Here is a 23682-nt window from a genome sequence, read left to right as displayed (position 1 = left end):
GGGCTCCACCGGCCGTCAGCCCCTCTAACCTTCCTGAGGCCGTGCCTTCTCTGATTAGGTACCACTTCCTGGTGCCGTGACTCACATGCCACGCACATTAGGTTCGTGTTAACTGTTCACGTGACTCGGGCTTCTGGAAAATCCCTGTCCAGAAATTTAGTTTTAAGCTGTAAAACTTTCTTAGGAAGTATCTGATTAGATAAACAACCGTATCTTTTCAGTCTTGTTTCAAAGGTTTTATTGGGTGCTACTGCTTATGTTGGTGTGTCTGTTGACTGTGGGTGTGTAACAAAGCGCCTCAACATTTAGCGGCTTAAAACAACAATGATGTAACGCTTCTCACGACTCCATGAGTTGCCTAGCCTCACTCATGCACTGTTCTCAGTTGGGTCAGCTGTGCCAAAGGTCTGAGAGGCTTCAGTCACACAGCTGGCAGGTAATGGGGACACCTCAGCTCTCCCCTGACTAGCCTCTCCTCCTCTTGCAGGTCAGACCCGCTTCCTCACGTGGAGGTTTCAGGGCGAAGCCCCAAGAGGGCAAACGTGAGGCGGCAGGGCTTCTAGAGATCTGGACTCTGGGACTCACACCACACTTGGGGTGCGGCTGTCACTCCTGGCAAGTCAGAAGGCCATCTCAGACTCAAGGGGTAGGGAAACGGTTCCAGTTCCGGATGGGAGAGCTAGAGAAATCTGAGCCCGTCTACCACATGTCAGCATCTCCCCCACCGTGTCACAGTGGCGTGAGTTCTGGGAGGCGGTCTGCAGGTGCTTGCAGATCAAAGGGGCCCCAGGACAAATGCCGAATGCTGTATGCCACCCTTGAGATGCCACTGCTGCTTGCTACTGCTAAGTCACTTCAATCGTATCTGACTCTGTGCAACCCCAGAGACGGCAGCCCACCAGGCTCCCCTGTCCCTGGGATTCTCCAGGCAAGAACACTGGAGTGGGTTGCCATTTCCTTCTCCAATGCATGAAAGTGAAAAGTGAAAGTGAAGTCGCTCAGTCGTGTCCGACTCTTAGCGACCCCATGGACTGCACCCTACCATGCTCCTCCGTCCAAGGGATTTTCCAGGCAAGAGTACTGGAGTGGGGTGCCATCGCCTTCTCCCACACGCCACAGTACCCATTAACCCGGTAAAGTCTCTGAGAAGTCCCACAATAAGAATAAATCCTGTTTAACGTTGATTGACAATGAACAAACACATTTACAGAAGCAAAGGAACCTAGAACACCATTTTGGAAAATGTGGTCATGAATCCTGGATTTGGGGAACGGTTTTAGTTGAGCGTAACTAGCCTTTTAAAAATTATCTATTTATTTATTTGACTGTGCTGGGTCTTCACTGATGCCTGAGCTCTCTCTAGTCACAGAACGTGGACCTCTCGGTGCAGCGGCTTCCTCTGTAGACGAGCACAGGCTCCAGGAGGTGCAGCACGAGGGCTCAGCGCCTGTGGCTCCTGGGCTCTGCAGTACAGGCTCAGCAGTCGTGGCACACAGACCTCGTTGCTCCACGGCACAGGGATCTTCCCAGCTCAGGGATCGAACCCATGTCTCCTGCACTGGCAGGTGGATTAAGCCCAACATACTTTGTCTTGATGTCTTTTGAAACATCCCAGAAACGGCACGTGTCCAAAACACTCTCTAATATGTGGAAGGGGTACATAGTACCTCAAGCCCTGAGTTGAGGTCATAAATCTGAAGGTCACAACAATTATCTTTCAGGTCATTAACCATGGAGAAACTTCCACTCAAAATCATTTTGATTAATCCTAAACAGTTTTTCTCAAAGTTAATAATATTTTTGAGCATCGACAAAAGCCCGGATTCCTACAGAATGGATGTTGGGGTTCATGCTGCTTAACTTCCACAACCCTAAAACTCAGTGAAAACAGCATAACCAATAGTCTTCCACAAGGAACTAATGAACCACTCAAGAACTACTCTACTTATCTATAGCCCCTGATCTGTACCCTCCCATAGAGTTTTCTACTCCGGCAGAAAGAAAAGCTCATCCATCCTCAAAACTTGGCAGCTTTTGATGGTTATGGTATGGAAACAATGAATCTGTTGGCCATTAGACTATGATGATCTCAACAGTGGGTGAGATTTATACAGGCAAGGCCAGGTCAAATCAAGATTTAGAGCTGGTAGGTTGACAGCGCTTACCAGATTGGAAATGACAAGAGCAATCTCCCCAGATTCAATGACTGGACCCATCCCAGTCCCCGCACAAGGAGAAGCGTGCCAGGGCACAGTGAAGGCATGCTGCAACCTGGATGCTAAGTACCAGACTGAACGCACATCCTATTTACTTTTGCTTTTTCTCTTGTGCTGGGGATATGGATGGACAAGGGGTAGAGAGAAGGATTTGTGTGTCTGGCTGCTAGGTCCACTTCTTACATTCGATTCTTCTAACATTCATTCACTAAAGGACAATGACTCACCCAAAGATACACGGCAGCCAGGGCCCAATTTACTAAATCAGACTCTAGAGGCCCTAACATTTCTCTCTTTGGCATCAAACACTTTTAAGTCTTCATCTTATGCTCTGAAATCATCAGGGAAACATCGCCTGGAAGCCTGAATGCAGTTTCAAAGGATGGAAGAAAAGCGAATCTACAGAGAAATGGGGAATTCCATGGGAAAAAACATTCCATGAGTGATAAAAGAGGAAGTGGAAATTCCTAAGGGAGAAGAATCATGACGACACTGATCACTTTAAGAAATAAACAAGGTGACTGTTTAGGGCAATTCTGTAGAAAAGCCACTTAAAGAGCCTTTTTGAGAGTGGCTGAACTGTATGTAATTTTTAACTTGAGCAGCCAGAGGTCAGTCAGTCTAGAATCGGTGGGATGGTCTTCAATAGACTTTCCCTGGGGCTCCTAGTGAAGTGTTTGGGAATCATTTTCAGCTGTTGCTCCTAATTCACCCTGAGAAGTGTCCCCAGAGCCTGGACACCACATTGAGTTCTTTTCCCCTCAACCAGGTAGCTACTCCATTGGAAATGAGACAAAAATGATAACTAATTGGATTAAACTGTTAAATGTAATAAGAGGGACAACCTGAGGCCAACTTACTGTTTTGTTCCTTTCCTCAATCCACATACTAAAGGATTCTAAGAGCAAGTGTGCCCCTGGAGCATACCCCAAAGCACCGACATGCTAATGCCCGTGAGACAACCTGCAGAGAAAAGGGAAGAAATCAGGGAAAAAATAAGCACCACTAATTCCATATACTGGTAAATATAGCTAGATGTTTAGAACTCGGAAATGTGGCATACTTGGGGCTGGATGGGCTGACAGAGAAGACGTGGCAAAGAAAGGATAAACAGCATATTTTATGGATAATATTGACCACCTGCATGAAGCATGTCAATTTCCCCTTCAACAAGGCATTCACAGGCCTTACAAGGATCACTAACCAGCCACTTAGCACAAGATGTAGGTTTCACTGCCAGGAGGCTGCACTGATGGCATTTTGGACCTCGCACAGGTTCTATAAGCTCCATCCATCATCCTGCACCTAAGCTGCTTCCACAAGAGCAGGATGTTTGACGGGGACATGCACATGGGCCGACAGAAATGGTGTGACTGCGTGGGGGACACCTGTTGACACTGGTGAGGGGAGATGGCACCGGCAGGGGGGACGGATGCTCACAGGCTGACTTCTGCCTGCTTGCAGAACGGATGCTCACAGGCTGACTTCTGCCTGCCTGCAGAACGGATGCTCACAGGCTGACTTCTGCCTGCCTGCAGAACGGATGCTCACAGGCTGACTTCTGCCTGCCTGCAGAACGGATGCTCACAGGCTGACTTCTGCCTGCCTGCAGAACGGATGCTCACAGGCTGACTTCTGCCTGCCTGCAGAACGGATGCTCACAGGCTGACTTCTGCCTGCCTGCAGAACGGATGCTCACAGGCTGACTTCTGCCTGCCTGCAGAACGTCACTCAGCAGCTGGTCCCGGCTGCCTGACCACGTTCTGCACCTCCAGGCTCCGTGCCTTTGCCCTCATGGACTCCACCTGGGCTGTCCTCCTCCTACACCCCTGGGTGAAACCGAGTCACCTCTAAGGCCAAGTCCAACGTCACGGCTCTGGGAGGCCTCCCTAAGCAGCAGGATTAAGTGCTCCTTCCTTTGTCAGCTACTTCTCTGCTGGTTGCACGGCTGCACTGGTGGGGGTGGGGGGTGGGGTCTTTCAGGGCAGGAATACTCTGCTACTCCACCATCACCAAACAGGTCTAAATAATCAGATACCTCGTGGTATCAAGACCTTGTGTCTGCATCCCCTGGATGACACCAACGGAACAGCCAGGAGGCTGCTAGGACCTACTTTCCATGTTAGGATGTGTCATCAAGACTGCTGTGTAACAGAACAGGACAGACGGACACAAAGCAGAGAAGGATTCTTTTTAAGGTCCACTGAGCGCTGGATTCCACCTTTTTTTTTCCCCAGGAATTTCCCCAAGTAATGAAGGTGGCCTCGTTCACGCTTGGCTGGCCACAGATTTCCGTCAGAGTTTTGTTTTCTTCCAGATCTGAGTGCATGGAAAAAATACTGTAATTTCCTATGGGCCTAACTATAATTCTGTAGGCTGATTAGCACTGAGGAAACCACGACCCTCTGAGGAGCCTGGACAATCCATCTGTTCCATTTGTTCCCGTTAACGGCTTATCACAACCTTTGTGACTAAGGCATGATATGTTATTTTAGGAACAACATCTAGATACCTCGCAGAGATTCCCTCTACATCTTCCCTCCCCATTTCAAACACAGTTGCTAATTTCCGGTATTTTTCAAATCCACCCTGACATCGATCAGGCACTGACATGACTTAAGTGCTTTCTGCTGACAGTCTCCGCCTGTGCTTTGTCTATGACCGTCTTAAGTGACCTCGTCCATCCATGAAACAATGTTGCCCACTAAGAACCTGGAATTTTATTTCAACAACAACAACAAAAAGGAGGTTAAAGCAGCACACACTGTTGGTGCCCTAGTCGTACCCGCCTCAGCACCCTCTCCCGCACGTGCAAACAGCAAGGACTCGGGACCTTCCCCTGATGGTTTTCTTCTGACCCCTGCAAGAAGCAGACCTTAAGCTCTGGCCTCGGGAGCAGCTCGCAAGGACGCCTGTGGGCTGGAGGAGACATATGCCAGTGTTCTGGCCCCGCAGATGGGAGTTTCTGAAGACTGTTTCTTAGAATTCACCAGGGATTCAGCAACCTGCTCAAGAGCACCCTCTTCTTGGCTTTCTTCTCCCCGCCTCATGTGCCTAGTCCACTAAAAATGCTTTTCAGGATAAGCTCCAAGGTAGCCTACTTGTGTCTAAATCTTTGTCTCAGGATCTGTACTGGGGGAACCAGACCTAAGGAAAGTACCAACAAGGAGGCAACCTGATATCGATAAGGGAAGGCAGAACCCCAGGACATCCCATATTCATGTATGGTCAATATTCACAGTAAATAAAATATCATCATGGCATATTCGTGCTGAAGAACCTTTCCGTGTCTTGGTCATAAGGAGCCTGACAGCCTCAGGAAGCAAATGGAGCTGTCTTAAATCTCTGGGAATTAGTGTATCATATGTGTTCAAAAGACTGGATTTCAGTGGTTGTTTCCAGATTCCATGGTATTAAATTTCCTTTTATTCTTCCCAGCACCATATTTTCAATAAACCCTGAAAAAAAAACTACCCCTGGGTAAGGATATTTTGCTATTGTAACAGTCTTTCAATCTTTGGGAGATAACTCACCATTATTTTCATTCTCCAAAATATTAATTTTACTCCCTCAAAGAATCTTATTAAAATAACTGCATTTCTTGCCTGGGAGGTGAAGTTGAAAAGCTAGCTAAAAAGGATAATTCCAATATTACAGGAAACTAATACACATGGAATATGGAAATAATTAAGACCCAAAGAAAAAATGTCAAACCCTCAAGTCAAAAACACTTTATTTAGAGAATAATGCCCAGGGCCTCTCACTTGACTAATATGTGTTAGACATTATTCAAAGTGTAGTTTGCTTTAAGCCAAGCAGGTAGGTGAAGAATTCACATTTCTATAAAAGATAAATTAATGGAGGATGATTTACTTCATACAAAGAGTAAATATTCCATTACAATGCTATGCCCTGAAAAACATCAATCTTATTTTTTTTAAAACCTGACTTATTTATTTTTAAAGACTGTCTCTAACTGAGAAAGCATATATCATTCATTCACAGCATGAAATCTCAGCTAAGGCAGGGTAAGAGGGATGCAGAAGAAGGATAGGGAGGAGGCAGCAGGAATTAGAATCTCATGTAACCCATGGAGTGTTGTCAGTGAGGGAAAAGCAGGGTCTCAAGATGCTCCCAGGTGTCTGGCATGGGGGATGAAGTGGAGGTCTTCGTACCCAAAGAGAGAATCCAGGGATAGGGCCAGCCAGGGAAAGGGAACAGGTCCACTTGGGGGCACACTGCATTAGAAGTGCCAGTGAAGCAGCAGGGTTCCTAACACGGTCCTGATGCAGGAAAGGGATACAGATACAGGTGCAGAGAGTGAGCTTGTGGATGCAGTGGGGGAAGGAGCGGGCAGGATGAACTGACAGTAGCGCGGACAAATACACGAGCTTCTTCCCTGGTAGCTCAGTGGGTAACGAATCCGCCTGTAATGCAGGAGACCCCGGTTTGATTCCTGGGTTGGGAAGATCCGCTGGAGAAGGGATAGGCTATCCACTCCAGTATTGTAGAGCTTCCCTTGGGGCTCAGCTGGTAAAGAATCTGCCTGCAATGTGGGAGACCTAGATTCGATCCCTGGGTTGGGAAGATCCCCTGGAGAAGAGAAAGGCCACCCACTCCAGCATTCTGGCCTAGAGAATTCCATGAACTATACAGTCCATGGGGGTACAAAGAGTCAGACACGACTGAGCGACTTTGAATGGACATATTCAGACTATCATTTATAAAATAGATAGCTACTGGGAACCTGCTGTCTTAACACAGGGAGCTCAGCCTGGTGCTCTGCGATGACCGAGAGGGGAGGATAGGAGAGGGTGGGAAGGAGGCTCAAAGGAGTGGGGGGGGATATACGCATACTTATAGCTGATTCATACTGCTGAACAACAGAAACTAACACAAAACTGTAAAGCAATTATCCCTCAATTTACAGAGGTAACACACACCAGGGGGAGACCCCCCACAGGCAGGAGGCTACATGGGTCTGCAGCCTGGAAGAGGGGTTTGGACTGGGGAGGTTTGGCCTGTGGACTGTGGCTAAAGGCATGGAGCAGGCTAGAGAATTTGGAGACTGCAGGAAGATGCAGGAGAGAAAGGGGTCAAAGACTGCCTGCAAACAGACCTAAGGAGCAAGCAGGAAAAGTCAGTCAAACAGCCTGAGAAGAAGCATGAGCAGAAACAGAGCAGGTAAGCCTCATGAGCCAACATACTGTGTGTTCATTATTCCTCTGTCAACAGGCATTATACCAGGGCTGCCTGGACTGGGTGCAGTGTGGTGGCCACAGGCCTGGGGGCTGGGGGACACACGTGCTCACTAGGTAGAGCTGCTTCCAGATGCTGACTGTCACAACTGACAAGCCACATCACTACCCCAGAGTGTACTCTCTTTGACACTTCCACACTTGATTTCCCCTCAAATATGGCCAATTTTGTGTGCAGTTAACAGGCTGCCCTGGTGTCTCAGAGGGTAAAGAGTCTGCCTGCAGAGTCTGCCTGCAATGTAAGAGATCTGGGTTTGATTACTGGGTTGGGAAGATCCTCTGGAGAAGGGAATGGCTACTCATTCCAGTATTCTTGCCTGGGAAATCCCATGGGCAGAAGAATCTGGCAGGCTATAGTCCACAGGATCTCAAAGAGTCGGACACGACTTAAGCAGCTAACACTATTAGTGAGAAGACACTAGACTCAAAGTTACACATTCCAATATATCCTTCTAGGAAAATGGAAAAAAATTACAGATGTCCCAACTGTCATAAATGACAATTTGACCTGAAAAGGACCATTAATGAACAATCACAAAAGAGAGAGAGAGAGAAAAAAAACTATTCTACTTACGAGAAACAATCAATTTTATTGGTAGTAAAAACGGTAAAATTTGAAATGACATACCATTCTCAATTCCCAAAGCGGCAAGATTTAAAGATCTCATCACCTCTAGGGTGTGCCAAGGCAATTACTCTCTTATAAAGCCAATGAGAGCCCAACTTTCCTGGATAGATTCTACAAACTGAACTTATATCTCTAAAGGGATAATCAACACCTTCAAAAAACAGAAAACGCCTTGATTGTCAAAAACAAAAGATTAAAATGATTTAAATGTATACCCTAAGACAGAATATTCAACCATTGAAATTGTGGATAAACTTTTTATGATATGGGGAAATGCTCACAATATTAAACAAAAAAGTAACTGAATATAAAGTTGTAAGCAGAGTAAGCGTTCAGTTACGTGAAGAAAAGAATGCACAAAAAGAAAACTTGGCCTTTACACTGGCAGTGGTGACACCCAAGGGAACTGGGGTTTCTTCCCTTCTTGCTTATACTTTGTTGTATGAACGTGGATTATTCTGATAACCAGGAGAAAAACACATATAAACATTCTCTGGCAATTCTAGTCCAACCACAAGGGCGTAAGATGGCTGAGTCCCTTGGCTGTCCACCTGAAACTACTAATATCACAATGCTGTTAACTGGCTATACTCCAATATAAAATACAAAGTTTTCCTTTAAAAAAAAAAAAAGAGTTATGCATATTAAGGCTATTGCTTGGCTTCAAGAGTACACCAGTGTTCAAAAGCACAAGAGAGACTGGGATGTGACCTTTAAGCAGATAAAACCCATCTTTGCTTTGAGTTGTGCATATGATATAAACATATTAATACAAGCATAAAACACAGACTATCAGAGCAGCTAGGTAAACATGTAACTCGTTTTGCCCAAGTGACTTTCTCTGTACCAAGTATTAGTCGCTCATGTCCGACTCTGTGTGAACCCATGGACTATACAGTCCATGGAATTCTCCAGGCCACAATACTGGAGTGGGTAGCCGTTCCCTTCACCAGGGGACCTTCCCACCCCAGGGATCAAACCCAGGTCTCCCGCATTGCAGGCAGATTCTTTGCCAGCTGAGCCACCAGGGAAGGCATGTTATTCGCTCAGTTGTGTTCAACTCTTTGCAACCCCATGGACTATAGCCCGCCAGGCTCCTCTGTCCAGGAGATTTCCCAGGCAAGAATACTGGAGTGAGTTTCCTTCTCCAGAGGATCAAACCTGAATCTCTCATATCTCCTGCACTGGCAGACAGATACTTTACCACTGAGCCACCGGGGAAGCCCGATGTGGGGTATAAGCGGCCACTAAATGGGCTACGCTGACCTTGAACAGTGACGAGGAGCCCGTGACCGCAGCTGGTCATCACACCAGTGGTCTGTGTCTTTCCAACCCACAGTCACTCCATGAATAGTAGGAGAAAAATGGACTGAATGTCAACTGAATAGAAAATGTAGCTTGAGAAAGAAGCAAGGAGACAGAAACGAGGCACTGCACCAACAAGAGAGAAGTTGGCTCTTTCAGATTAGCCACACTAGATTTCCAAAGTGGATTTGCAGTCATATTTGCCTTCATGACCTGTGAGTTAATGACAGGAAGTGTCCATTTCCTAACACAACTTGGCTGTGCAAATAGTATAATTTGGACCCAAATCAGGTACATTTCCAAGTCCACCTGAGGTTGCCAATTAAGACTTTTTCACAGGCTGCCCTGGGCTGGTAACACGAGATACAGAGATCGGGGCCAGTCCCACCTTTCCAGGTGGCCTGGCCGCCTGGCCCTATGCCATCTGGTGACATGCTGCCCATGGCTCAGGAGATGCTGGTGTCTCTAAGGACAGGTCCACTGGATAACTAGCGGTCCCCAATAGCATGCGAGCCCAAGAGAGAAAAAAGAGCACAAACACTTGGCTTTGGTTACTGAATCAACCCAAAATGAACTGTAGATTAAATCAATATTTAATTCAGAAGAAGTCAGCTTTTGTGAGAAAATCATGACAAAATTTCAGAGAGTGGAGAGGGTGCTTATGGGAGCAGCATCTTGGAACCTCAGAGCTGTGTTACTGCCTTCTTCAGTGGGAAGAATGGACTGCTGTGGCTTAACATGGGAAATGATAAAAATAAATACATAAAATGCGTGTGGCTACTGTTTACCTGTATTAACAAGCTGCATATAAAAGCATAAACACATTTTACAGTGACAAAGAGGAAGACGGCCAGTTCATCTCCTTCCTTTCAAGGAACAATTTAAAGAGTGGATCATTAAAGTAGAAAAGCTTTCTCCATAAGGGTGGGATATTTCTTCTTGGATACAGAACAGACAAGAGAGGTACCGGTTGGAACCAAAACAACTTACTAGAGGATTTGCAAATAGCCTTTTTCATAGACTAGACACTTGATCAACAAAACTCTATGTTTATATTGTATGGCTGAGTCCCTCTGCTGTCTGCCTGAAAATATCACATTATTAACCAACTATACTCCAATATAAAATAAAAAGTTAAAAAAAAACTATATGTCTACTAACGTGAGACCTTTATTGTCCTTGTGGACCGGTTCCATCAGGTGGAGAACCAGAATTCCCTGTAGAATAATCCATCAGACAAAGAACCAGAATTCACAGGAAGACGGCCACATCAGCACAGAGAAGAGTTCCTTTCCACGTGGGAAAGCGTGGATTCTTCCTTTTAACCCCTGGCTTCACCCCCTCTCCTCAGTGCAGATGAACTTCCTACTTCTCAAAAGAACTGAAGCCACCCTGTGTTATCTTAACATCTATTCCATGTAAATACTTCATTCTTAGCAATGGCAGCCCCACCCTCTCTGTGCCACAGAGTTGCCCAGTCTCTGCCCAGAGCTAATCCCCTTCCCCTTCCCTTCACCCCTGCAACCCTCCAGACTGTGCTTCATCACTTAGCTACAGCTGGCTTAGTTGCTCCTCAGCATGTGAGATCCTAGTTCCCCCATCAGGGATCCCCTGCATTGCAAGGGGGATTCTTAACCAGTGGACCAGCAAGGAAGTCCCTCATGGTGCCTTCTCAACGTTCAACCTCACCTCTCTGCTTAAAAGAACTTTCCTGGCTCCCCAAATCATAAATGGGTTATATTCAGATGGTTACTAAACTTACCATGGTGATCGTTTCATAATGTATTTAAAACGCGGTCCACCATGTTGTTTACATGAAACTAACAAGATACTGCACGCCAACTTTTTTTCAGTTAAAAAAAAAAGAACAGTAAAAGTCAAACAACAAAGTGGGTGAATATAATTTGATTCTCACCACTGGTATCTGAGAGTTCATGGTGTTCCACACTCTCGTCAGGACTTGCCATTATCAGACTTAAAACTTTTTGCTTATCAGGTAGAAGTGAGTTTGTGTCTCACGGAGGGGTTTGTATTCGCACTCCTCACAAGGTTGAGCAAATTTTCATTTTACTGGTTCCTTGTGGTTCCTCTTCATTAAGTGCCTGTTGAAGTATTTCACCACCCTTCTCTACTCCTGGCTTTTTGTTTCATTTGTCAGCCTATCCTCCTTATTAATTCACAGGCTTTCCTTACATAGCCTCCTTTGTAAATTTACGAGTGGGTTAGATATTTTATCTTTTCACTCTCTGTATAGCCTTTTGATAAAGTTCATCATTTTTAATGTAGTCAAAGTTATTGTTTCCTATGTGATTTATACTCTTTGTTTCTAGAGTAAGGATTATTCCCTACTTTGTGTAATGAACATATTATTAAACAAACATATGTAAAAACACAGGTCATATTCCAAAAGTCCTTTATAAACTAGAAGCTATACTTAGGCCCACAATTATACCTCCATTTCACCAACATTTACTGTGTACATAACATGTGTCAGGCACTGTGCTGGGCCATCTCTAATGTACTGAAGTAGAGTTCCCTTCAGAGAATGTCACAGAATCAGTGCTATAGTCTAACCATCATTTATCCTCCACCCATCCAACAAACACTCACTCGGCACCTAGCATGCATCAGACATTGTACTGGGCACAGAGAGAGCAATGAAAGACTCAGACTAGCCCTCAGGAGGTTCATAGTCTACCCAGGGAAGCCGCTTTTCATAGAAAGGGAAGAATTCTTTCCTGCTCGGAAGAATGCTTAGGACTCTCCTTCAGACACACATGCTGTCTACAGCCAGACTTCTTACCAGAAAAAAAAGACAATTTGTCAACATGCGAGTAACAGAAATAGAGAAAGAACTTCACTCAGTTTAAGTCTTCAGTGCATTTAATTACTTTGATTTACTTCTGTTAAATCTTGCAAACCAATGTCTATTTATACTTTATCACTTTCTATTCAGAAAGCATACATTATGTCCAATCTACCCTCAGTAAGAAGAGAAGGCTTATTATAGCCTCTCTCACTAAGTCTTTTCCTTGTCTATTAACTGTTTGTGAGCTGCTGGCAGAAATGCATTCTCTTAATATACTCTAATATTGGAATTTAAAAACCTCAATGTCATAACAGTTAACCTCTGCAAGGAAAAGCTACCTTTCTTTAGCTGAAGATTCTTCACAAAATTTGATAATGGTTTCTATCTAATATATAAATATCAATCATGCTTAATTCTTGGAGAGAGTTTACAGTACTGGACAGTAAACTCTCCTTCACTTCTTCAGTCTGGCAAAGTATGAGGACAGCAAGGTACTCGTCATGTGTATTAACCAGACGGGTGCCGGTGTCACAGATCAAGTAAATACAATGGAAAGACTTTAACAAGCAAAGTGGCTAGTGTCGTCGGCACTGACTAAGCAGGGACGCGATCAGAGAAGTTTGGAAACCCCAGTCCCGTCCCACTGTGACACAGCCGGGGCTCAAACCCAGACCAGTACGACTCTGAATCTAACACCCTCCTCCCCCACCTCTTAGAATACACTTCAGTGTCACCAAGGGCATAAACGTGAGACAGAATGTTGATCACTTTAATTGCACTATCTTCTCACGTTTCATGCAAAACTAGTACAACTAAACTTCAAGCCAGCACTCATCCCTTTCTATTTCTGGTGCTACAGGACCAGGACAGTTAAGCTTCTGACATAGTTCCTGGCTAAGTGTTTGTTGAAACTATCTAACGTTTGTGTTAGAATGCTTTCATTCATTTCTTTCAAATTCCTATTTATGTCTATTACTTTATTGAATAAGCGAGAAAAATGCCTTTTAGAAACGTCTTAAACTGGTACAGAAACAGAATTAAACATTCAGGTTTAGATATGTCCAGTAAGTTAGACAATCACTTTATCTGCTTGTTTAGAATGTTTCAGGGCTTCCCAGGGGGCTCAGTGGTAAAGAATCTGCCTGCCAAGCAGGAGACTCAGGTTCGATCCATGGATTGGGAAGACCCCCTGGAGAAGGAAATGGCTACCCACTCCACTTGCACTCATCTCTCACACTAGTAAAGTAATGCTCAAAATTCTCCAAGCTAGGCTTCAGCAATACGTAAACCAGGAAATTCCAGATGTTCAAGCTGGTTTTAGAAAAGGCAGAGAAACCAGAGATCAAATTGCCAACATCTGCTGGATCATTAAAAAAGCAAGAGAGTTCCAGAAAAACATCTATTTCTGCCTTATTGACTATGCCAAAGCCTTTGACTGTGTGGATCACAATAAAATGTGGAAAATTCTGAAAAAGTTGGAAATACCAGACCACCTGACCTGCCTCTTGAGAAACCTGTATGCAGGTCAGAAAGCAACAGTTAGATCTGGTCATGGAACAACAGACTGGTTCCAAATAGGAAAAGGAGTATGTCAAAGCTATATATTTTCACCCGGCTTATTTAACTTATATGCAAAGTACATCATGAGAAACACTGGGCTGGATGAAGCACAAGCTGGAATCAAGATTGCTGGGAGAAATGTCAATAACCTCAGATATACAGATGACACCACCCTTATGGCAGAAAGCGAAGAACAACTAAAGAGCCTCTTGATGAAAGTGAAAGAGGAGAGTGAAAAAGTTGGCTTAAAGCTCAACATTCGGAAAACTAAGATCATGGCATCTGGTCCCATCACTTCATGGCAAATAGACAGGGAAACAGTGGAAACAGTGAGAGACTATTTTTTGGGCTCCAAAATCACTGCAGATGGTGACTGCAGCCATGAAATTGAAAGATGCTTACTCTTTGGAAGGAAAATTATGACCAACCTAGATAGCATATTAAAAAGCAGAGACATTACTTTGTCAACAAAGGTCCATCTAGTCAAGGCTATGGTTTTTCCAGTAGTCATGTATGGATGTGAGAGCTGGACTATAAAGAAATCTAAGCGCCGAAGAATTGATACTTTTGAACTGTGGTGTTGGAGAAGAGTCTTGAGAGTCCCTTGGACTGCAAGGATATGCAACCAGTCCATTCTAAAGGAGATCAGTCCTGGGTGTTCATTGGAAGGACTGATGCTGAAGCTGAAACTCCAATACTCTGGTCACCTGATGCGAAGAGCTGGCTCATTTGAAAAGACCCTGATGCTGGGAAAGATTGAGGGCAGGAGCAGAAGGGGAACACAGAGGATGAGATGGTTGGATGGCATCACCAACTCAATGGACATGAGTTTGGGTGGACTCCAGGAGTTGGTGATGGATAGGGAGGCCTGGCATGCTGCAGTCCACTGTCCGTGGGGTTGCAAAGAGTCGGACACGACTGAGTGACTGAACTGAATTGAACCCACTCCAGTATTCTTGCCTAGAGAATCCCACAGACAGAGAAGCCTGGTGGGCTCTGGTCCATGGGGTCGCAAAGAGTTGGACACGACTGAGCAACTAAACAACAGCAGTCAGGAGAGAGTGCTCTTCGCTACAGGTAACTGAAACTCACAGATTCCTCCCGGATGACAGTTCCTAAACTGACCTGGGGCACGACAAAATGTGACCCAGGGAACAGGGTATTAGCATCATGTGTAGAGCCAACAATCATCAAAGAAGGAGAATATTTAGCTGAAAAACAGCGTTTGGGTTCATATTCTGGCGGGTGGCTGTGTCTCCCTACCTCATTTCATAAGAAGGCAGAGGGGAAAGACTACAGCCAAGACGTCTACACAGAGCCTCAGCCTGTATCACATAAGGTACAGATAACACATCTGCTAGGTGCCTTTTTTTCTTTCCAATTTTAAGTATTTAAAAAAATTCCTCTAAGCTTGTTACTTGGTAGACTATAAACAATATCTTAGAAGAAGAAGAAGAAGAAGAAGAAAAAAAGCCACTTTCATAATCTGCAGTCTATTGGAAAACCTTGTACTTCACTTAATAAATGAGAAATTATCCAGTTCTTTCAAGGATCATCTAGAGCAGCGTTGTCCAACAAAATTACGTGAGCACGCCGTACATTATTTTGAAATTTTAGGTGCAACGTTAAAAAAAAGGAATTAACTGCAATAATATTAACTCAAGATAAACAAAATATTATCATTTTCATATCTAATCGATATTAAAGTATTAAAATGCTGACATATTTTTTTCTAATACTTCAAAATATATATTTTGCACTTACAGCACATCTCAGCTCAGGCACTAAATTTTCCTCAGAAGCACTTAATCTAGATTTGTAAAATTCACAGTTGAAAAGCAGACGCCCAAGTTGTTCCCACAAATACATAAAAGCTTACCAATAACTGAATATCAGTTCTAAATTGTAAAGGAACGGAAATGAAATAAAATGAAAAATTCAGTGCCTCAGTCAACAGTAGCCATATTTCAGATGGCTCAACAGCCAGATGCAGCCACCACACTGGCCAATACAGGTCTAGAACTTTCTCTTTGCTTATCTGGTCAGTTCTAGTAAGAATTCCCCTGGACGAGAAAAGATCTGTTCACTTGTGAAGAAAATCCAGGAAGAACAAATCCCAACACTCCCCGCTTCTGAACGAGTGAGTATCACATGGCAGGATGCAGTCACTCTCAGTCTGTTCGTGACAAAGACGATCCTCCCTGGTCTAGACTAGCTTTGCATGATGGAAAAGGCAGTCCAAGAAGCTGAGGTTCGAACTGGAGACATTTTAAAACCATGGGTAGTCTTCTGAGTCGGCCACGCTGCCTCCCTTCTAAAAGGATCCTGGCGAAGTTATTGGCACACTTCTCGAGATTCACTAGGTACTCGTTTCGTACATCCTGCTCTACACACAATCATTTAATCTCACAGCAGTCCTATGAGAGCCAGAGAGGGTGTTAATAATTTATTCAAGGTCATATACCTAATGATAAAGTGCAGATCTAGGATTCAAGCTCAGAAATTCTGACTAGATTGAAAAAAGAAAAAAGCCTGCCATTAGAAACCCCCTCATTCCAACCATATACCCTGAGTTCCTACTTTTCAAAGGCTCTGCATAATTGTCCTGGAGTCGGCAGGGCAGAACAGAGTGGGGATCAGCTTTCACTCTACCAGTGAGGCACGGGAGCTCTCTGGCAGAGCTGGCCTCCCCACCCTCCATCCTAGGCATCTGGTATTAGGAGCCAGGCACAGGGTACTAGCCATCTACTGTGTACCCACACACACTGCCATCCTTGCTGCGTTCAATCTTCCAAACCAGTTTGGAAGGAAGTCATATCCACACATGAAGAGATGAGAGTTCCATCAGGTAAAGAAGCCTGTCTTCGGTCACATGGCCAGCTTGTGCCACAGTTGGAATTCTAAGCCAGATCTGTGTCCAGCCAAGGTAGAGTCTCAGCCTAGGGCCTCCCGATGTCAAGGCTCTCCCCAAACCACAAAGACTCTCTCTGCTTCAGAGAAACCTTCCACCAAGCTGATGTAACATGAGTCATTATAGGTAACAGAAGGCAGGATCAGATTTCTTTGTAATTCAGATGCTGTTAATCAGAGTGGTTGTTCTTATGTCCCTGATTTGGTAATATTTTATATATTTATACAGGATGAATCCATAATTTAAAAAACAAAAAGAGAGGTACACAGCAGGTTGGTTTTATCTGGTTAAATCTTCAGAGACGGGGAATTCAAGGGCATACATAACTTAGCTGTTGAAGGCACTGGCAGAATGGAATTGGCTTTTCCCCGGAGCTGGACTGAACAGGCCAGCCTGGCACTGATCCAGAGTGACAACTCACAGAGGGGTCTTAAATCATCATTGGAATACCTCGGAAACACGGAGCCACTTAAGTTGGGGGTACACTCGACTCCTTACATGATGGGCAGAATGGCAACCAGACCTGCTTTCACTCAAGGAGACAGTGCCTCTGAGTGGAAATAAACACTCCTCAGCGGCACAGGCCTGTCTCTGTTGAGAATATTCCCCTCGCAGAGCCACATGCGGAAAAGCAGGCCCCACACCAACTCCATGTCGCCTGGCTGGCAGGCCTCTGCAAACCTGGACCTGAGCAGTGCATGGCACACTGTTACTATCACCCAACTTTTAAACAGGTTTCAGAACACCTGGTTCAGAACAGCACAGGTAATAAATCCCTTATTTTCAACATTCAGGGAGAAGTATGTATTTTTCATTAGTAGTCTTTGTTAATAGACAGTTTCTCCCACCCCCACTAAATAAATACAGAGCAGGTATTTAAAGATTATCAGCTTGATAAAATGCCAACAGGACACCCACCTGTCTTGGGTCAGCCCTGGCTTTCCCATGAGCAGGAACTTTTCTCAAATAATTCTGTCACTCATCAGAGCTTACAGTTTCCATTAAAGAAACAAAGAACCAGAAAAACAAGCCAAGCTCCCCCAGCTAACCCAACCAGCAGTCCTTAGGACAGTTTTAAGAACATTTGAGAAATCAGTACTTCAATTCATGATATTAACAGCAATTTTTCCTTATCCAGAATCAAGAAAACTAAAAAGATAACCTTTCCACAAATGAGACGATATCTGTGAAAATACTCCGCAAATCCCCTGCACACAGTGGACCCTCCTGGGCAGGGTGTCAGTCAGTCCCAAATACATACCAAGCACTGGCTCCTCGGCCTGAGTCCCACCCGGAAGTTCATAACAAGAGCAAGGATCCTTGAGCGGCAGTCTCCAACCTTTCTGTCTTCTTTCATGGAAGACAGTTTTTCCATGCACCAGGGTAGGTGTGGGGGTGGGAATAGTTTCAGGATGATTCAAATGCATTACATTTACTGTGCATTTTACTTCTATTATTATGACATCAGCTCCACCTCAGATCGTCAGGCATTAGATCCTAGAGGTCGGGGACCTGCCCTGTAGGCCAGGTTGAACAGGCCTCTGCCCTCTGAGAACCAGACTAGAGCAAAGTCTTTGAGGATGATTATTATTCCACTGTCTTGATTTCATTGAATGCATCTTGTGGGAGGTTACTCAGCCTCAGTATTGTTACTAATATTCTCTCAAAGTGATGTTTATAAGTTAAAATCTATAGAGTTAATCATAAATCACTTATTGTTAGTCAACTGTTTTTAACTTCTATTTAAGCAAATCCTCTACCCAAGCTGTCTTCAAGTGATACAATTGGGTAATTTGAATTAGCCATCTCTTCTTCCCCTTTCAGAGAGAAATGATAACAAAGGGTGAACGGTCCACAGAGAAGCTCAAAAAGAAAGACAACCTAAAGCCAGCTTTTCCCATTATAAAGAGCCCTGAAACTTGTTTATAAATGGTGACAGAACAAACCATGTCAGACTGAAGTAAGGAATTTACAACATTAAACTTAATAGCATTTATGAAACTTTACAGAGTCCTTTACAACATTCGTGTATGTCCATCAAAGTGGTGTATCTAGCAAAAAACAAAAACAAAAAAAAAACTAGGGCCCAAAAGTTTGAAACACTATACCTCTTTCAAGAAGTAAGTTGCTACCCACCTGGAAAGGGCATCTGATTTCATTGACTCACCTATTATATCTGTAGGAATGCTGAGAAGTCTCAATGAGCAACTTCAGAAAAATGCCACCTGGAGAAACAAATCGAACACAGAATTACTTTTTATTTTAAACACACAAGGAAGACTTACCATGCAATTTTATATCTCATTAAAATATGTGATGTTTCAAATATAGGTCTGCAGGATGCACATAAAGTTTTGCTTGTTATTACAAAGAAGCCACCCCTTCCTAAGAACACGATGCGCTAACACAAGATCCAAACCGCTGGAGAACTAGAAAAGCTAAGAGGACAGTGAGGAAGGCCCATGAACACGTGCTTTATGACATCCTTCACAACCTGCTGAGGGTACTTTATAAACAAGCACAAGAGGCCCAGACAATCCAGAAATGAATTATAGGATGACACAGAAAATTATAACTGAGGACTCTATCCTGGCAGCACTTTATATCCTTTTCGCTTACTCTGCTAACTTCTTTTAAAGCTAAATTCACTAGGATGTCAATGACTGGAGAAATGGAAAAACGGTCATTAAAACTCTAACACAGTAAATAGAAGAAGAATTTTTAATGATTAGTTTATCTCAAAATCAAGTATTCCTTTTGGTGTTCTCAAAGTCCTTAGGTAAACTTAGAAAATTATAAGCCCATTAGAATGATCACAAAATAGACCAAAATGTCGTTCAGCATTGCTTTGAAATATTAAACATAAATGGAACAAATTTCTAACATAAAATGTCACAGTTACCATTTGTTGGGAATTTATTGTACACCCAGGACTGTGTGGTACCAGATTCTAACCTTTGCAGACAGAGAGCAGGTCCATTAACACATGATGAAAGCAGCAGAGAAGTTTCCCTGGTATCATAGAGAAGCAGGGCTTCCAAATCACGCTCTTTTCCCTCTGACACGTGGTCCCTTGAAAGCACCCCCTTCTCTCTATGTAGTCTATTCATCACCTCCCCAAATAGAAATCTGGCATACCTTAATGTAAAAGTCTGGAAAAGAAACTGACTAGCAGATAAAACTAACCTGTGCTTTATGTATGTTTAAAAATGTTTACCCTAATCTTGCTATGCAGGACTATAACATAATACAGTATCTGAGTAAAAGGTCACATCCAGATAACAGGTTAACAGATGCAGCATCAACACTAACCCAGACTGGATCTGAGGTTGGAGAGCCAGCACGGGACTCAAAGGCTCCTCAGTCTAAAGAAACCACTTTAGTTCGGTTATAAACTTGAAGATACTTAATAATACTCCTTGGGTTTCAGTTAAGAAAAATACACACATAAAAGAATTCTGAACTCATAAGGTCTTTTGTTATATAATAGCTTAGGAGAGTTATGATTTCTTTAAAAGGTTCTTTATAAGTTAGTTACTAGTTAAATTCCAAGCATTTCCCACAGTTTAATTTTACCCCTTCAGGGAACATCATGGGAAGTCATGATCAGTGTTTTTACCTGGAAATAGCTTCTGTGAAATAAGCCACTAGGATTATTATGAATGGGTCTGTTAGAAATGAAGTTCTTGATCAATGTTTCATTATCTCTAAAAGTGAAATGGGTTACAAAAATACCTGAATTAGGACATTTTCAAATCAAAGATAACATTGAAAAGTCTCTTTTGTAGAGACTTTTACACAAGCAAAGCTCTGGCCAGTTAAGACAGAACTCTGGAGGCCCTAACAGCCAGCAACAGAGAAAGCAGAGTTGAGCCTGCGTGCTCAGTCGCATCGGACGCTTTATGACACCCTGGAAGGTAGCCCACCAGGCTCCTCTGTCCAAGGGGATTCTCTGGGCAGGAACACTAGACTGGGTTGCCAGGCCCTCCTCGAGGCAATCTTCCCCACCCAGAGGTCGAACCCGAGACTCTTACGTCTCCTGCATTGGCAGGAAGGTTTTTACTACTAGCGCCCCTAAAACCATCCCAATCCCCACTTTAAGTTTTCCAAACTTACACCGCAAAGAAAAAAACACCTCCGGTAATTTATCAGTTCAGTTCAGTCACTCAGTCGCGTCCGACTCTTTGCAAACCCATGGACTGCAGCCCGCCAGGCCTCCCTGTCCATCACCAACTCCCAGAGCTTACTCAGACTCATGTGCATTGAGTTAGTGATGCCATCCCACCATCTCATCCTCTGTCGCCCCCTTTTCCTCCCGCCTTCAATCATTCCCAGCATCAGGGCTTTTTCGGTAATACATAAATCTGGCCTGAGGTCCAGAGAAGTAAGGTATTTGGGAGTAAGCTTTCAATATCATGATAAAGCTTTTCTGACAACCAAGTCACATCTTGTGAAATTACCAAAGTGATAAGAAAGATAAACGATGCCAATTCTGTTACTAGATTTGCTTGGTAAACAAGATGTTACAGTTTATTTTTATTTTTTGATGCTATAAAAAAACACAGTAGACTAAAAAATGTTATATCACAGAGCCCTCAAAAGTTCATAAAAAATATTTAATGTGTTAGACATTAGCTGTCAGGCACTGCTCTATTGTACTTCATGGAAATTAACTCATTTTTTTCCTCACAAAAACTCTAAAGTAGATACTAACCAATGCTCTTTTAAAAGATGAAGCAGACAAAGAGAAGTTTAAAGAATTTTCCAAGAGTTACATGGCGTATAGAAGCGAATATTTGAATCCACATACATATCATATCTAACAGCAATATAATATAGGCAGTGCAGAAAATTTTAGTCCCACTTTAAACCTGAGGGAAACTAATTTTGCAGAGTAATGACTGACTTCCTCAAAGTCACACTGCTCATCAGTAAGTCCACTTGCAGATTAATAGTCCACTGAGCTATTTCAATTATTCCTAGCCCAATAAATGCAGGTATTATTCTTCTAGCAATAATTCCAAAAAATTAAACCACTATATTTTTGCACATGAAGGAGTTAAAAGTTCTTGTTTCCCATTCATCCCCATTTGGTCCCCTGCCCTTTGGTTCCACTTCCGGAGATCAGGAGGAGAAACAATAGCCGCCTTCAGAGCTGGAGCCAGCACCCACGTGACAGGCCCCAGCTCTTATTTATTGAATTGAATTGCCAAAAACAGGAAGCTGAGTTTAAGACCCCCTTCTCAGTTATACATTTCTACAACTGGACATGTGCACTGATTTGAACTGTTTCGTGTTACTCTGTAAAACTAGAACCAAGAAGTGTAAATTATCTTGGAAGTTAGGAGGCTGGGTTTCAGCTTAACTGAAGAAACAATGTCATCAGAAACAGCTGTCCCAGAGAGGTCCAGGCTGCCCCTGGGTGGGTGAAGAGGCAGCTGTTTGTGAGCACAGATACCCGTAGAAGGGAAAGCCTCAGTAATTGTCCTTGGCAGAAAGAGGCATTTCAGGGACCCTGCGCGAGTTCACAAAACCCATCCTTGACGAGAACGGGGCTCCCACAGCAGAGCACTGCGTAAGTTACAGGACACTTTGCAATTCATTTGCTCACTTGATCCACAGTAGGAGTAGAGGTTGCTGGAGTTGGGGTAGGAGCAGACCTTATTTATCATCCCCACTTTACAGAGTAGGAATCTGAACAACTTAAGTTGAACCACACAGTAAATGCTAGAATCTGGGCTCCAACCTAGGACCTGTGACTGCCAAGTCCAGTGTCTTTCCAACCAAGAAGCATTGCAACAACCGAGACACGATGCTTTTAAACCCTCATACTTAATTTATCAAGGACAGGGGCGATGATGGCCCCAAAGATGTGAAGCCTGGAGGGGAATCCTAAAGCAGATTAGCTGACGGCAAAATATGCTAAAGCGAAGCCGCTCAGTCACTCTTTGCGACCCCATGGACCGTAGCCTATCAGGCTCCTCCGTCCATGGGATTTTCCAGGCAAGAGTGCTGGAGTGGATTGCCATTTCCTTCTCCAGGGGATCTTCCCGACCCAGGAATCGAACCCAGGTCTCCCGCATTGCAGGCAGACACTTTGCCGTCTGAACCACCTATTTCACAAAGCATCCCTCCTAGCTCACTAAAGAAGTTCTCTGTATTTTTGGTAGACACACTTCTCTAAGGCTCTGCTTCCATGTGTCAGCTAAAGGAATTGTCTAAATCCTACTTTACTGTGCTATGATGATATAATACATGCTTGGGGAATTCGGTTCACATTTTCAGGAAAGTTGCTGGCAGCGTAGTAAACACAAAGAGCAGTGTCCAGTTTCTGCATTCAAAGTATAAACTGTCATTCAAGGACTAGGCTGATAGTTTTTTTTTTTTAAAGTCAATGAAATGCACTGACTATCCTGACAACAGGTCTGAGATAACCTCACACTTGGGTCTGACAACAGGAATTTAACAGAAATGGGTCAGCCGTTGAAGGGCTGCTGAAGTTACAAGGGTTTCCAAGAAAGATGTAAGAGTGTCAAATTTCATAACCTGTCTACCAAGTAGAGAGGGTGGCAGATTGCCAAAGGCTGGACTGTGTTAGATCAAGTGAAATGCTGGGAACCTGAACCTCTACAATGCCTGCCCCGTCACTCAGCCACACAGGGAATGCCTGAAGTTCAAGTTTTCAAAGACCTCACAGACTATAAGCCAAATGTTCATCACAGAAGCTTCCTTTTACTCTTAAGGAAGGAGAAATGACTCAATTCAAAAGTCCTGACATCAACATGAAGCTCTTAAAGGGTAAGGTTTAAAATATCTGGGTAGCACAAAATAGCCTACCAAGGAGCCGGCAACCAGTGAGACTCAATCAGACTGCCTCTGAACACGACAGGTTTGCGCACCAAGCCTGCTATTACTACGCACGCAGAGCCAGGCTATGCCCATTCACGTGACTGTCGGTCATTCCCCAACATTCAGTTATAAATCTACCATACCTT

At 43.8% G+C, this 23682-nt stretch overlaps 1 protein-coding gene across 5 annotated transcripts in view; it reads right to left on the bottom strand.

Annotated features, from left to right (window-relative positions):
- The window catches only part of LHFPL2 (lipoma HMGIC fusion partner-like 2), a 171746-nt gene that overhangs the window by 70223 nt on the left and 77841 nt on the right, over positions 1–23682 (bottom strand). For 4 of the 5 annotated variants that reach the window (XM_018053680.1, XM_018053679.1, XM_018053682.1 and 1 more), the window contains one exon: positions 18855–18912. The gene's annotated coding sequence lies outside the window, so the exon portion shown is untranslated. Of the gene's footprint in view, positions 1–3076; positions 3180–18854; positions 18913–23682 lie in introns of all 5 variants that reach the window. The other variant, XM_018053681.1, reaches the window with a different exon arrangement.

The sequence above is a fragment of the Capra hircus genome, chromosome 10 (assembly GCF_001704415.2).
Source record: "Capra hircus breed San Clemente chromosome 10, ASM170441v1, whole genome shotgun sequence".
Classification (NCBI taxonomy): domain Eukaryota; kingdom Metazoa; phylum Chordata; class Mammalia; order Artiodactyla; family Bovidae; genus Capra; species Capra hircus.
The sequence above is the reverse complement of the archived record's forward strand: the minus strand, read 5'-3'. Positions and strand labels throughout refer to the sequence as shown.